Below are 16,350 nucleotides of genomic sequence, written 5' to 3' on the forward strand. Positions count from 1 at the left end.
GAGTCAAACATAACTGAGTGACCAAGCACAATCCCAACACTATGTTAGTTAATGGTGTACCATACAGAGATTTAATATTTCTATGCATTACAAAGTGATCAACATGATAAGTCTAGTTAATATCTGTCACTGTATGAAGATATTACCAGATTTATCAAAATGGAGAGACCTGGAAATCCTGAGAGGAACAAGCTCAGTAGAGTAGAAGTATAGAGGTTAAGACTGAACCATGCCGGAGAATGAATGAGAGAAAAGATATTGGACAATGAAAGTGCAGATAGCTTAGTTTAAGATTTTCAGTGTAAAGGAAGCAGAAAATAGCTGAAGAAAGTGTAATTAAGAAAAATTCTTTTTATCCTAATTAGAAAGGTAACAGTATTTTTGTGTACCGATAAGAATGATCCAGTAGAGGGAAAAGCATTCATACAAGAGAGAAGACAGAATTGCTGGTGTACTATCCTTGTTCACCAGCAATTGTTCACCAACTGGTGTATTATCCTTGTTCACCTCCTTCCTGTATCCTTGAAGGCAGGAAGAGAAGAAGACGACAGAGGATGACATGGTTGGATGGCATTACTGACTCGATGGACATGAGTTTGAGCAAGTTCTGGGAGTTGGTAATGGACAGGGAAGCCTGGTGTGCTGCTGTCCATAAGGTCACAAAGAGTCGGACACAATTGAGAGACTGAACTTAACTGATCCTTGTTCAAAAGAATGTGAAATTACAAAGAAAACCACATTTAAAGATCTTAATGCTAAATGATGGTGATTCAGAAAACTTGACATATACATTCATTTGAGAGTAGGCAACTTTAGGAATAATATACTATATTCCTAGAACCCATTTCAGAAGTCGTAGCTTCTTTGGAGTCACTAGAATACTACAGAAAAGACAAGATTACAGACAAGATTACAGAGCCTTACAGGGCATTCTAGAGAGTGGAAAATAAAATGTTTCAAGCTCAGTTGATAAGAGTAAGAGATATTAATTTTAATAGTAAAAAATGATCCTTATATACTATTTATAGCATCTTTTAAGCTTTCAGCCTCCTCCCATAATCACAGTAAATCAATATTCAAAAATATGCAGCAGTTTATTACTTAGAAAAGTTTTATAGTAATGACATGACTCAGTCAGTCACTATGCACAGGGAGACTTTTTGGTTGTACTAGTTTACCTTATGCTCATACTGTTCATGGGGTTCTCAAAGAAAGAATACTGAAGTGGTTTGCATTCCCTTCTCCAGTGGACCACATTTTGTCAGAACTCTCCATCATGACCCGTCTGTCTTGGGTGGCCCTTTACAGCATGGCTGATAGTTTCATTGAGTTAGACAAGGCTGTGGTCCATGTGATCAGTTTGGTTAGTTTTTTGTGACTGTGGTTTTCATTCTGTTGGCCCTCTGATGGAGAAGGATAAGAAGTTTATGGAAGCTTCCTGGTGGGAGAGACTGACTGAGGGGGAAACTGGGTCTTGTTCTGATGGGCAGGGCCATGCTAAGTAAATCTTTAATACCATTTTCTATTGATGGGTGGGGCTGTGTTTCCTCCCTGTTGTTTGACCTGAGGCCAAACCATGGTGGGATAATGAAGGTAATGGCGACGTCCTTTAAAAGGCCCCATGCACGCACTGCTGCACTGAGTGTCCCCTGGGTGCACTGAGTGGCAGGCGCCACTGACCCACGCCTCTGCTGGAGACTCCTGGATACTCACGGGCATGTCTGGGCCAGTCTCTTATGGGGTCACTGCTCCTTTCTCCTGGGTCCTGCCCTCCAAGAGTCACAAAAAGATAGGACACAGAAAGATGAACACCCCAGGTCAGTAGGTGCCCAACATGCTACTAAAGATCAGTAGAGAAATAACTGAAGAAAAAATGAAGATGTGGAGCCAAAACAAAACCAATACCCAGTTGTGGATGTGACTAGTGATGGAAGTAAAGCCTGATGTTGTAAAGAGCAATATTGCATAGGAACCTGGAATGTTAGGTCCAGGAATCAAGGCAAATTGGAAATAGTCAAACAGGAGATGGCAAGAGTGAACAGTGACATTTTAAGAATCAGTGAACTAAAATGGACTGGGATGGGTGAATTTAACTCAGATGACCATTATATCTACTAATGTGGGCAAGAATCCCTTAGAAGAAATGGAGTAGCCATCATAGTCAACAAAAGAGTCTGAAATGCAGTACTTGGATGCAAAAACAACGCAATGATCTCTGTTCATTTCAAAGGCAAACCATTCAATATAAGAGTAATCCAAGTCTATACCCCAACCAGTAATGCTGAAGAAGCTGAAGTTGAAGAGTTCTATGAAGACCTACAAGACCTTCTAGAACTAACACCCCCCAAAAGATATCCTTTTCATTATAGGGGACTGGAATGCAAAAGTAGGAGGTCAAGAGATACCTGGAGTAACAGGCAGATTTGGCCTTGGGGTACAAAACGAATCAGGTCAACAGGCTAACAGATTTTTCCCAAGAGAATGCACTGGTCATAGCAAAGACCCTCTTCCGACAACACAAGAGAAGACTCGACACATGGACATCACCAGAAGGTCAGTACCGAAATCAGATTGACTATATTCTTTGCAGCCAAAGATGGAGAAGCTCTATACAGTCAGCAAAAACAAGACGGGGAGCTGACTGTGGCTCAGATCATGAATTCCTTATTGCCAAATTTAGACTTAAATTGAAGAAAGTAGGGAAAACCATTAGACCATTCAGGTATGACCAAAATCAAATCCCTTACGATTATACATTGGAAATGACAAATAGATTCAAGGGATAAGATCTGATAGACGAGTGCCTGAAGAATTGTACAAGAGGCAGTGATCAAGACCATACCCAAGAAAAACAAATGAAAATGGCAAAATGGTTGTCTGAGGAGGCCTTACAAATAACTGAGAAAAGAAGAGAAGAGAAAGGCAAAGGAGAAAAGGAAAGATAAACCCATTTGAATGAAGACTACAAAAGAATAGGAAGGAGAGATAAGAAAGCCTTAGCAGTGATCAATGCAAATAAATAGAGGAAAACAATAGAACAGGAAAGAATAGAGAGCTCTTCATGAAAAATAGAGATACCAAGGGAACATTACATGCAAAGATGGGCACAATAAAGGACAGAAATGGTATAGGCCTAACAGAAGCAGAAGATATTAGGAAGAGGTGGCAAGAATACACAGAAGAGCTATACAAAAGATATCTTCATGACCCAGATAGCCACAATAGTGTGATCAATTACCCAGAGCTAGACATCCTGGAATGTGTAGTCAAGTGGGCCTTAGGAAGCATCACTACAAATAATGCTAATGGAGGTGATTGAATCCAGTTGAGCTATTTCAAATCCTGAAAGATGATGCTGTGAAAGTGCTTCACTCAATATTCCAGCAAATTTGAAAAACTCAGCAGTGGCCACAGGACTGGAAAAGGTCAGTTTTCATTCCAATCCCAAAGAATAGCAATGGCAAATAGTGTTCAAACTACCACACAATTGCACTCATCTCACACGCTAGCAAAGTAATGCTCAAAATTTTCCAAGCCAGACTTCAACAGTATGTGAACCAAGAACCTCCAGATGTTCAAGCTGAATTTAGAAAAGGCAGAGGAACCAGAGATCAAATTGCCAACATCTATCAGATCATCGAAAAAGCAAGAAAGTTCCAGAAAAACATCTACATCTATCAGATCATCGAAAAAGCAAGAAAGTTCCAGAAAAACATCTATTTCTGCTTTATTAACTATGCCAAAGCTTTTGACTGTGTGGATCACCACAAAGTATGGAAAACACTTCAAGAGATGAGAATACCAGATCACCTGATCTCCTTCCTGAGAAATCTGTATGCAGGTCAGGAAGCAACAGTTAGAACTGGACACAGAACAACAGACTCCAACAACAGGTTCCAAATAGGCAAAGAGTATGTCAAGGCTGTATATTGTCACCCTGTTTATTTAACTTATATGCAGAATACATCATGTGAAATGCCAGGCTGGATGAAGCACAAGCTGGAATAAAGATTGCTGGGAGAAATATCAATAACCTCAGATATGCAGATGACACCACCTTTATGTCAGAAAGCAAAGAAAACCTAAAGAGCCTCTTGATGAAAGTGAAAGAGGAGAGTGAAAAAGCTGGCTTAAAACTAAACATTCAGAAAATGAAGATCATAGTATCCAGTCCCAAACTTCATGACAAATAGATAGGGAAATAATGAAAACAGTGAGAGACTTTATTTTGGAGCCTACAAAAATCACTGCAGATGGTGACTGCAGCCATGAAATTAAAAGACACTTGCTCCTTGAAAGAAAAGCTATGACTAACCTAGACAGCATATTAAAAACCAGAGACATTACTTTGCTAACAAACCTCCATCTAGTCAAAGTTATGATTTTTTTCAGTAGGCATGTCTGGATGTGAGATTTGGAGTATAAAGAAAGCTGAGTGCCGAAGAATTGATACTTTTGAACTGTGATGTTGGAGAAGACTCTTGAGAGTCCCTTGGCCTGTAAGAAGATCCAACCAGTCCATCCTAAAAGAAAGAAGTCCTGAATTTTCATTGGAAGGACTGATGCTGAAGCTGAAACTTCAATACTTTGGTTACCTGATATGAAGAACTGACTTATTTGTAAAGACCCTGATGCTGGGAAAGACTGATGGTGGAACGAGAAGGGGACAACAGAGGATGAGATAGTTGGATGGCATCACCGACTTGATGGACATGAGCTTGAGCAAGCTCTCGGAGTTGGTCATGGACAGGAAAGCCTGGCATGCTGCAGTCCATGGGGTTGCAAAGAGTCAGACATGACTGAGTGACTGAGCTAAACTAAACCTTATGCTCAACTTTCAAAGTTAAAGAAAGCTCCTGTATTACAGAGGACAATGTCTATTTATATCTATAAAACCTTCTAATCAAAGTATATCTTGGAAATGAATGTGTGAAGATCAGCATAGTGTTTGGAATACAGTCTGGAGAGAGAAGAACTGGGAAACTTATTAGAATGAGAGGATTCCACTTCCCAGAGATAATCTATGTGATTTATGTACATATATAATGAGGGGAAAGGGATTTTTCAGGGAACTGAAAAATACACTTTTTATACTAAACTCAGGGCAAATATTTATTTTGTATTTAAACAGATTCAGTTGTAACAAGGAAAAAAAGAATTTCCATACTTTCTTCTTTCCTTCTCATAGACCAGCTTCCAAAAATAGTTTCTGATTTGACTGGATAATGGTTAATTATAAACTGCATTAACTTTAACCAATTATAATGAGTGATGATCTTTATTGTTAAAAATCATTAAGAAAGATCCCACTGATACATAAGCAGTGAATTTCATAAGTTAATTTATGATCTTGTCAGTGCACCTGTACATTTAAATCTGTACTTGGACCACTTGCTATGATCATAATTATTTCTTTGTGTAGCAAAAATATTTCTAGCTCTAGATTTTATTAAAAGTGTTCGAAATTTCTCAAAGAACAGCATATTGGTGGGTATAATTTACTTTCTCAAATCCTAAAGGTTAAAATTCCTTTCTCAAATTCTCAAGGCTAAAATAAATAGGAAAGAAACCAATCATGTAAAACTTCATTGAGTGCAACATTTCTCAACCTGCAAACAAAACAAATACTTACTTGATTTCCCGAGTTGTGTTTTAAAAGATTTCTGCCTCAAGATGTAAACGCTTTAATTCTTTTCAGGGCAATGCGATATTCTACTACAATGGGATGGTAAAGGAAAACTAATATGAACCATTTGAATGATCTGCAGAGAGAAAAAGAGTTGATACCAGTGAAGAAAAGAAATTTAAAATATCATTCACATTACTTAGCCACAGTGTTGGTTGTAAGCAAAGATATTAAGAGCCTGTAAGGAGGCTGGAGATTCAACAACCAGATTGGTGACACACCTCGAAAGAGTGCCCAAAGAATATAGACATCAGAGTTTTGATTGTCTTAGTGATGCACTGAAGCACAATTCAGAAATATAAACCTGGTATAGAGAGCTAGGGGATGACGGTAGCAGACAGATTGCAACAGTCTGCAACAATCAGGGATGAACTGCTGTTTGAATGATTGAATTTTACACTTTGGAAGGCTGCTAGATTCCTAGAGCCAAAGGTTTCAAAAGATAGACTATTTCTCCAACCATCCCAGAAGGAAACATTAAGTCTGTTAGTTTCAATCATTTACTTACATGGGCATTAATGCCCTTGGGTTTCACATCTTTAGACACAAATGTCAATAATCAGGATGTGGTACAGGTAGATGCTAGCAATGGCTAATTCACAGGCATTTTCTGACTTAAACTCTTGCTCTTGAAGGTACAGATGTGGTAGGGAATCAGTATTTATTATATATTTATTCCATTTTGGAGGCATTTTTAACTGAGGTATAATAGAAAAACATTATATTAGTTTCAGTAGAAAACTTGAGGATTTAAAATTTTTATATATTGTGAAATGATCACTACAGTAAGTCTAGTAAATGTACATCACCATATATGAAAAAGAAAAAAAAAGTGAAAGTGCTAGTCATTCAGTCCTGTCTGATTCTTTGTGACCACACAGTTTGTAGCTCGTCAGGTCCCTCTGTTCATGGGATTCTCCAGGCAAGAATACTGGAATGGGTTGCCATGCCCTCCTCCAGGGGATCTTCCTGACCCAGGGATTGAACCTGGGTCTCCAGTATTGCAAGAAAATTTTTTACCATCGCCATATACAGTTATGTATTTTTTTCTTATAATGAGAACTTTTAAGATTTACACTCTTATCAACTTTCAAATATGCAATATAGTATTATTACTTACAGTCATCATGGTGTACATTACATCCCCATGACTTATTTTATAACTTGAAGTTTCTACCTTTTCAATCTTTTCACCCATGTGGCCCACCCCTCACAGTCTACCTTTGGCAACTACTAATCTGTTCTCAGTATCTATGAGCTTGGTTTTATTTTGTTACTTTTTGTTGCTATTAGGTTGGTGCAAAAGTAACTATGATTTTGGACCTTGAATTTTAAATCACTATAACTAGGCTCAAACACATCTCTATTAATCAAAATAGGAACCATTACAAATCAACACATTTTTGTCAATGAGAAATGTTTGTTCATTCCTGTAGCATAAAAATCCATGCTTTAGGATTTAACAAACTTTTGGAAAGCATTTTCTGCTTCCTGTTGGTTGTGGAAGCATTTTCCCTGCAAAAAGTTGTCAAGATGCTTGAAGAAGTGGTAGTGAGTTGGCAAGAAGTCAGGTGAACACGGCACATAAGGCAAAACGTTGTAGCCCAATCGTTCAGCTTTTGAAGTGTTGTTTGTGTGACATGTGATCAGGCGTTGTCGTGGAGAAGAACTGGGCCTTTTCTGTTCACAATGTTGGCTGTAGGCATTACAGTTTTGGGTGCATCAAATTGATTTGCTGAGCATACTTGTCAGATATAACGGTTTCTCTGGAATTCAGAAAGTTGTAGTGGATCAGACTGGCAGCAGACCACAAAACAATGACCAAGACCCTTTTTTTGGTGCAAGTTTGGCTTTGTGAAGTGCTTTGGAGCTGCATCTCAGTTCAACCACTGAGCTGGTTGTCACGTAAAATCTCCTTTTCCTCTCGTGTCACAATCTGATCGAGAAATGGTTTGTTGTTGTTGCATAGAATAAGAAAAGATGACGCTTCAAAACGACTTTTTTTTTTTTTGGTCAGCTCATGAGGCATCCACTTAGTGAGCTTTTTCACCTTTCCAATTTGCTTCAAATATTCCGGGAGTTGGTGATGGACAGGGAGGCCTGGTGTGCTGCAGTCCATGGGGTTGCAAAGAGTCAGACGCAACTGAGTGACTGAACTGAACTGAACCAAATGACCATAGAATGGTTGATGCTGAGTTCTTGGGCAACTTCCCCTGTAGTTGGAAGAGGACCAGCTTCTCTCAATGGTCATTGTCAACTTCCAATGGCTGGACACTATGCTCATCTTTAAGGCTCTCATCTCCTTTGCAAAACTTCTTAAACCACCACTGCTCTGTACATTCATTAGCAGTTCCTGGGCCAAATGCTTTGTTGTGAGTTTCTCTCTGCTGCTTTATGACTCATTTTGAACTCGAATAAGAAAATCACTCAAATTTGCTTTCTATGTAACATCATTTCCATAGTCTAAAACACATATAAAATAAATAGCAAGTAAAAATTCATTAGCAAAAATTATAAAGCAAGAAATGTGCATTACAAGGATGCATAACATAATCACATTTAAGAATGTATTCCATGAAAGTATGCCCAGAATTTATCAAATGGCAAAGTTCAACAATGCAAAACCATACTTGAGCACCAACCTAATTTTTTTTTTAATCCCACATTACTCCATTTGTATTTCATTATATGTATGTGTGTATTCTACTTCTCTAACTATTCATCCATGAATGAAGACTTACTTTGTTTCATATCTTGACTACTATACTGCAAACATAATGCTGACATGTACATGGAGGTACATATATATCTTTGAATTAGCACTGTGGGCTTCCCTCATAGCTCAGTTGGTAAAGAATCCACCTGCAATGCGGGAGACCTAGAAAGATCCCCTGGAGAAGTGAAAGCCTACCCACTCCAGAATTCTGGCCTGGAGAATTCCATGGATTGTATAGTCCTGGGGTTGCAAAGAGTCGGACATGACTGAGCGACTTTAACTTTTCATTTTAGGGGAATAAATACTCAGAAAAGGAATTGCTGGATCATGTGGTAATTCTATTTTTAATTTTTTGAGGAAATTTGATAACGTTTTCCATAGTAGCTACACCAATTTACATTCCTACCAACGCACAATGGTTCTCTTTACTTAATATATTTTCCAAAATTTATCATTTCCTGTATTTTAAAATATAGCATTTTAACAGATGTGAGGTAATATCTCATTGTGGTTTTGATTTGCATTTCTTTAATGACTAATGATGTTGAACATCTTTTCACATACCTTTTGTCTATCTGTATGTCTTATTAGAAAATATCTATCTAGATCTTCTGACCATTTTAAATCAAATCATTAGTTTTATGAATTCACACATTTTGATTTTTAGATATATGATTAGATATATATCTAATTATAGATATTATATCTAACATATCTTATTAGATATATGATTTGCATATATTTTCTGCTGTTCAATGGGTTGCTTTTTCATTTTGTTGTAGATCCCCTTGCTGTACAGAAGTTTATCAGTTTAGTGTAGTCTCTCTTACTCATTTTTGTTTCTGTTTCCTTTGTTTTGGTGTCAGATTCAAAAAATCATTACCAAACCTATGTTAAGAAGCTTACTGACTATATTTTCTTCTAGAAGTTATATGGTTTCAAGTATTACTTCAAGTCTTTAACCTATTTTGAGTTAACTTTTGTGTATAGTGTAGGATATTGGAGAAATTACATTCTTTTGCATGTTGTCTAGTTTTCCCAGCATCATTTAAGAGGCTGTTCTCTTCCTACTGTATACCCTTGGTTCCATTATCATAAGCTAATCAACATATACATATACAAATGTATATATATATGTGTGTGTGTGTATATATATGGTTTTATCTCTAGACTCTCTCTTCTGTATCTGTGTGGTGGTTTTTATGCAATACAATGCTATTCTAATTACTATAGCTTTATAATATAGTTTGAAATTAGGGAGCATGATGCACCCAGCTTTGTCCTTCTTCCTTTCTCAATATTAGGGATCTTCTGTGGTTCCATGTAAATTTTAGTATTGTTTCTGCTAGTACTGTGAAATATGCCATTGGAATTTTGATAAGGAGTGCACTGAATCTCTAGACTGCTTTAGGTAGAATAGGCATTTTAACAATATTAATTCTTCCAATCCACAAGCATAGAATCTTTCCATTTATTTGTGTCTTCTTAAATTTCTTTCATTAATGTCTTATGATTTTCAATATACAAGACTTTCAATTGTTTAAATTTAATATTAGCTATTTTATTCTCTTCAATGCAACTGTAAGTGAAATTATTTTCTTAATTTCTCTGGTAGTTTCTTCAGTTTAGTCACTCAGTCGTGTCAGACTCTTCGCAACGCCATGAACCGTAGCACGCTAGGCCTCCATGTCCATCACCAAATCCCAAAGTCCACCAAACCCATGTCCATCGAGTCGATGATGCCATCCAACCATCTCATCCTGTGTTGTCCCCTTCTCCTCCTGCCCCCAATCCTTCACAGCATCACGGTCTTTTCCAATGAGTCAGCTCTGCACATCAGGTGGCCAAAGTATTGGAGTTTCAGCTTCAACATCAGTCCTTCCAATGAACACCCAGGACTGATCTCCTTTAGGATGGACTGGATGAATCTCCTTGCAGTCCAAGGGACTCTCAAGAGTCTTCTCCAACACTACAGTTCAAAAGCATCAATTCTTCGGCACTCAGCTGTCCTTATAGTCCAACTCTCACATCCATACATGGCCACTGGAAAAACCATAGCCTTAACTAGATGGACCTTTGTTGGCAAAGTAATGTCTCTGCTTTTTAATATGCTGTCTAGGTTGGTCATAACTTTACTTCCAAGGAGTAAATGTCTTTTAATCTGATAGCTGAAATCACCATCTGCAGTGATTTTGGAGATCAGAAAAGTAAAGTCTGACACTGTTCCCACTCTTTCCCCATCTATCTGCCATGAAGTGATGGGACTGGATGCCATGATCTTAGTTTTCTGAATGTTGAGCTTTAAGCCAAATTTTTCACTCTCCTCTTTCACTATCATCAAGAGGGTTTTTCGTTTCTCTTCACTCTCTGCCATAAGGGTGGTGTCATCTGCATATCTGAGGTTATTGATTTTTCTCCCGGCAATCTTGATTCCAGCTTGTGCTTCTTCCAGCCCAGTGTTTCTCATGATGTACTCTGCATATAAGTTAAATAAGCAGGGTTACAATATACAGCCTGACAATATACCTGACGTTATACAGCCTTGACGTACTCCTTTTCCTATTTGGAACCAGTCTATTGTTCCATGACCAGTTCTAACTGTTGCTTCCTGACCTGCATACAGGTTTCTCAAGAGGCAGGTCAGGTGGTCTGGTATTCCCATCTCTTTCAGAATTTTCCACATTTATTGTGATCCACAGTCAAAGGCTTTGGCATAGTCAATAAAGCAGAAATAGATGTTTTTCTGGACCTCTCTTGCTTTTTTGATGATCCAGTGGATGTCGGCAATTTGATTTCTGGTTCCTTTGCCTTTTCTAAAACCAGCTTGAATATCTGGAAGTTCACTGTTCATGTACTGCTGAAACCTGGCTTGGAGAATTTTAAGGATTACTTTGCTAGTGTGTGAGATGAGTGCAATTGAGCATTTTTTAGCATTTCCTTTCTTAGGGATTGGAATGAAAACTGACCTTTTCCAGTCCTGTGGCTACTGCTGAGTTTTCCATATTTGCTGGCATACTGAGTGCAGCACTTGCACAGCGTCATCTTTCAGGATTTGAAATAGCTCAACTGGAATTCCATCATCTCCACTAGCTTTGTTCATAGTGATGCTTCCTAAGGACCACTTGACTTCACATTCCAGGATGTCTGGCTCTAGGTGAGTGTGAGTGATCACACCATCATGATTATCTGGGTTGTGAAAATCTTTTTTGTACAGTTCTTCTGTGTATTCTTGCTACCTCTTCTTAATATCTTCTGCTTCTGTTAGGTCCCTACCATTCCTGTCCTTTATTGAGCCCATCTTTGCATGAAATATTCTCTTGGTATCTCTAATTTTCTTGAAGAGATCTCTAGTCTTTCCCATTCTATTTTTTTCCTCTATTTCTTTGCATTGATCGCTGAGGAAGGCTTTCTTATCTCTCCTTGCTATTCTTTGGAACTCTGTATTCAAATAGGTATACCTTTCCATTTCCCCTTTGCTTTTCGCTTCCCGTTTTTTTCACAGCTATTTGTATGGCCTCCTCAGACAGTCATTTTGCTTTTTTGCATTTATTTTTCTTGGGGATGGTCGCGATTCCTGTCTCCTGTACAATGTCATGAACCCCCATCCATAGTTCATCAGGTACTCTATCAGATCTAGTCCTTTAATTCTATTTCTCACTTCCACTATATAGTCATAAGGGATTTGATTTAGGTCATACCTGAATGGTCTAGTTGTTTTCTCCCCTTCTTCAATTTCAGTCTGAATTTGGCAATACGGAGTTCATGATCTGAGCCACAATCAGCTCCTGGCCTTGTTTTTGCTGACTGTATAGAGCTTCTCCATCTTTGGCTGCAAAGAATATAACCAATCTGATTTCGGTGTCAACCATCCGGTGATGTCCATGGGTAGAGTCTTTTCTTGTGTTGTTGGAAGAAGGTGTTTGCTATGACTAGTGTGGTCTCTTGGCAGAACTCTATTAGCCTTTGCACTGCTTCATCCGTACTCCAAAGCTAAATTTGCTTGTTTCTCCAGGTGTTTCTTGATTTCCTACTTTTGCATTCCAGTCCCCTATAATGAAAAGGACATCTTTTTTGGGTGTTAGTTCTAAAAGGTCTTGTAGGTCTTCATAGAACCATCCAACTTCAGCTTCTTCAGCATTACTGGTTGGGGCATAGGCTTGGATTACCATGATATTGAATGGTTTGCCTTGGAAACGAACAGAGATCATTCTGTCGTTTTTGAGATTGCATCAAAGTACTGCATTTTGGACTCGTTTTTGGATTATGATGGCTACTCCATTTCTTCTAAGGGATTTCTACATACAACAGCAGATATAATGGTCATCTGAGTTAAATTCACCCATTCCAGTCCATCTAAGTTCACTGATTCCTAGAATGTCAATGTTCACTCTTGTCATCTCCTGTTTGACCACTTCCAATTTGTCTTGATTCATGCACCTAACATTTCAGGTTCCTATGCAATATTTCTCTTTACAGCATTGAATCTTGCTTCTATCACCAATCCCAATCACAACCGGGTGTTGCTTTTGTTTTCACTCCATCCCTTCATTCTTTCTGGAGTTATTTCTCCATTGATCTCCATTAGCATATTGGGCACCTACCAACCTGGAGAGTTCATCTTTAAGTGTCCTGTCTTTTTGCCTTTTCATACTGTTCATGGGGTTCTCAAGGCAAGAATACTGGTTTGCCATTCCCTTCTCCAGTGGACCACATTCTGTCAGACCTCTCCACCATGACCCGTCTGTCTTGGGTGGCCCCATATGGCATGGCTTAGTTTCATTGAGTTAGACAAGGCTGTGGTCCATGTGATCAGATTGTCTAGTTGTCCATTACTAGTTTATAGAAAGAAAACATATTTTTTGTGCATTGATTTTGTATCCTGCAACTTTACTAATTTTTCATTAGTTGTAACAGTTTTATTTTTATTTTTCTGTGGAGTCTTTAGGGTTTTCTATATATAGTATTATACCATCTGCAATAGTGACAGTTTTACTTCTTCCTTTCCAATTTGGATGCCTTTTACTTCTCTTTCTAGCCTGACTGCTCTGGCTGGGACTTCCAAAACTCTGTTGAATAAAACTGACAAAAGTGGGCATACTTAACTTCTTGCAGTTAGAGGAAAGGTTTTCAGCTTTTAACCACTGTATAGTATAGGTTTTATACTATTCTTTCATTTGGACCATATTTCTCTTTCATTTTGCATAACTCTCTGCATTGGTTTGTACACAGTAGATGAAATCACCACCTCACTCTGTCTAAAGGAGTGGTCTCATGTAGGAGATGAACCTTGTCATTCAACCCATCCTAACTCTTGTCTTTCAAATCATTTTGTTTGTCCAATAAGCTATTATATTCTCATAGCTCCTAGCAGATAAATATGCTCCAAGACCTGTCAAAGTCTCAAAGGGGAGGATATCACTATCTAGATTCAGGCTGACTGGAAGCCAGACTTTCACTTGGCAGCTTTAAAAGGATGCAAATAGATACTGTCTTGTGGGACCACAAAGCCAAGTCCCACTAGCCCCCAGAGTCAGGTAATCTAGGTGTCCCATATGTAGCAACTGCAAAACTAGGAGCCCTAGACAAGTCGTGTCTGACTCTTTGGGACCCCACGGACAGTAGCCTGCCAAGCTCCTCTGTCCATGGGATTATCCAGGGAAGAATACTGGAGTGGGTTGCCATTTCCTCCTCCAGGGGATCTTCCTGATCCACGGAACAAACCCATATCTCTATACATCTCCTGCATTAGCAGGCAGGTTCCTTTACCACTAGTGCTAACTGGGAAGTCCAAAACAAATCAATGAGCTCATTTTTTAAGAGATGCCAGAGAGCTGGTGCAAGGAAATGGAGAGTACCAAGGTGGTGAGCATGGCCAGTGTTCCTTGAGAGCAGTTTGGAAGGCCACAAATTTGAAGCCTGCCCCTCAGGCCAAAGCTCCAGGACAAGCAAAGAAACATGTCTATTCAGATTCTCTGCCAATTTTCCAGTTAGACCCTTTATTCCAATTTTCAACTTAATCCAAAATCGTGGTCTATTAGAGTATACCCAAACTAGCAAGTCTGAATGATATGGCATATTTGGCTTGTTGTGGCTGATGTAGATAGCTCTGTCAGAGACAGGAACTGGTTGTTTCCCACCAGAAACGGATGCAATTTGCTCTTTATAATACTTCAAAAACAAATGAGCTCGAAATTTCTGTGAATATAGCATATCAGTACTGAAAGAAAAGAGAATGTAACTTGTGACAAAGTTCAGTACATGAAATACTAATAATATAATTTCACTAAGTATAAACAAAAAAAGTTGTATTCCTCAACCACCACAGAAATTGGCTTTATCTGAACATATTTTGTAGGAAAAATAAGATTTAAGTTAAACTATGCTTAAAAATAGTGGGCCTCCTTCATGGTTCAGACAGTAAAGAATCTGCCTGCAATGCAGAACTGGCTTCAATCCCTGGGTAGGGAAAATCCCCTGGAGAGGGAATGGCTACCCACTCCAGTATTCTTGCCTAGAGAATTCCATGGACAGAGGAGCCTGGGGGGGGCTAGTCTATGGGGTCGCAAAGAATTGAACATGACTAAGGTACTAACATGAACAATGCAGCTCATGGTAGCTTAAAATATTTCTCCTGAAATATTTAACATTAATCTACAAGAATAATTTAGTTATTGACATAGATGAAGACTTGTGTTTCATTTAGCTAAAGAAAAAGAGCACCTGAAGTGCTGTAGACAATTTTAAGCAAATTGATAAATAATTTTCCTTAATTTTTTTTTTCTTTTTAACTCTTCCAGATTACATCAAGGTTCCTAAATTTTGGGTCTCCAAGTTGCTGAAGTCCAGAGGATATTTTGGCGTATGTGAATGGCACATGTAACACGCTAAGTCATCAGCCATGATGCATATGTTTTGCATGATGCATATGTTTTGCAGCAGGCAAATTTTGATTTTGGCTCTGTGCTAAATTTGGTAATTTTTAACAGAGGTAATATTGTTTAGACTCAGAAGATGAATGGAATATCATTGCTTGTGAGAAGTGATTCTGGATTCATTCCATCAAATTTTTGAGACTGTCAGCATATTACTTGGATTTTTGAAAATTTATTTCCACTTAATATAATTAATACACACTCTTTACTTCTGTTTTGTTTAGTTTGGAAGATAAATGCCCAAGGTAGAAGATCAGTATCAAAAGTTGGATTTTTTCTGTTCTCTTCTTGGTCATTATTAATTCATCAGTAAGTTTACAGAATATATTTATTTACAAATAGTAGTTGTCTTTTACAAACCTTGAAAGCCCATGATTTAAAGGCTGTGATTTTATGAAGTAAAAATGATAAAGCAAGAGAAAATGTTTAATTTCTTACTTATTCATGCATGTGATTATCACATTGGTTGAGTTAGGTACAGTGCCGGTGGTACATGTGTGGTACTATACACCAAGGCATGCATATTAAAGGAGACACTGCCAAATTCTTGGAACAGAAAACATTTCAAAGCAATTAGCATTCATACATCGTGCAGAAATATGACTAACATGGTGACCGTCAACTTCTCAGAAACCTCCCACTGATATTAAATAGAAGCCAACCACCTTCAAGAGATGCGATTAAACTAAGGCAAAAGTAAAACAACTTTATCAAGAAATAAAGCATCAGCATCCAACTTGCAGAACAAATATCTGGTGGCCATGGCTTGAAGGTCAATCCAGGCAGCAGTGTGCTGGCGGCACCTGAAGAATATGCAGGTTTATCAATACCTTTGACAGCACAGAAGATGGTACTAGGTGGAAACACATGGATCAACCACTCTTAAGTTAAATACTGCTTTAGAAAAGTTTGTCTCTAGATGTGAAGCTATGGAAAAGTTTTGACTGTTTTTTAATATTTCACTTTTTTGTTCCTTTACGTCTATTTGAGAAAGGGTTACATGACACAAATCTGTA

General features: G+C 38.2%; 1 protein-coding gene across 1 annotated transcript in view; it reads right to left on the bottom strand.

Moving 5' to 3' along the window:
- The window catches only part of TNNI3K (TNNI3 interacting kinase), a 341,514-nt gene extending 335,781 nt beyond the window's left edge, over positions 1-5,733 (bottom strand). The window contains exon 1 of the mRNA XM_070467925.1: positions 5,633-5,733. The gene's annotated coding sequence lies outside the window, so the exon portion shown is untranslated. The remainder of the gene's footprint in view (positions 1-5,632) is intronic.
- Positions 5,734-16,350: the final 10,617 nt, after the last annotated feature.

The sequence above is a fragment of the Odocoileus virginianus genome, chromosome 5 (genome assembly GCF_023699985.2).
Source record: "Odocoileus virginianus isolate 20LAN1187 ecotype Illinois chromosome 5, Ovbor_1.2, whole genome shotgun sequence".
In the NCBI taxonomy this organism is placed as follows: Eukaryota; Metazoa; Chordata; class Mammalia; order Artiodactyla; family Cervidae; genus Odocoileus; species Odocoileus virginianus.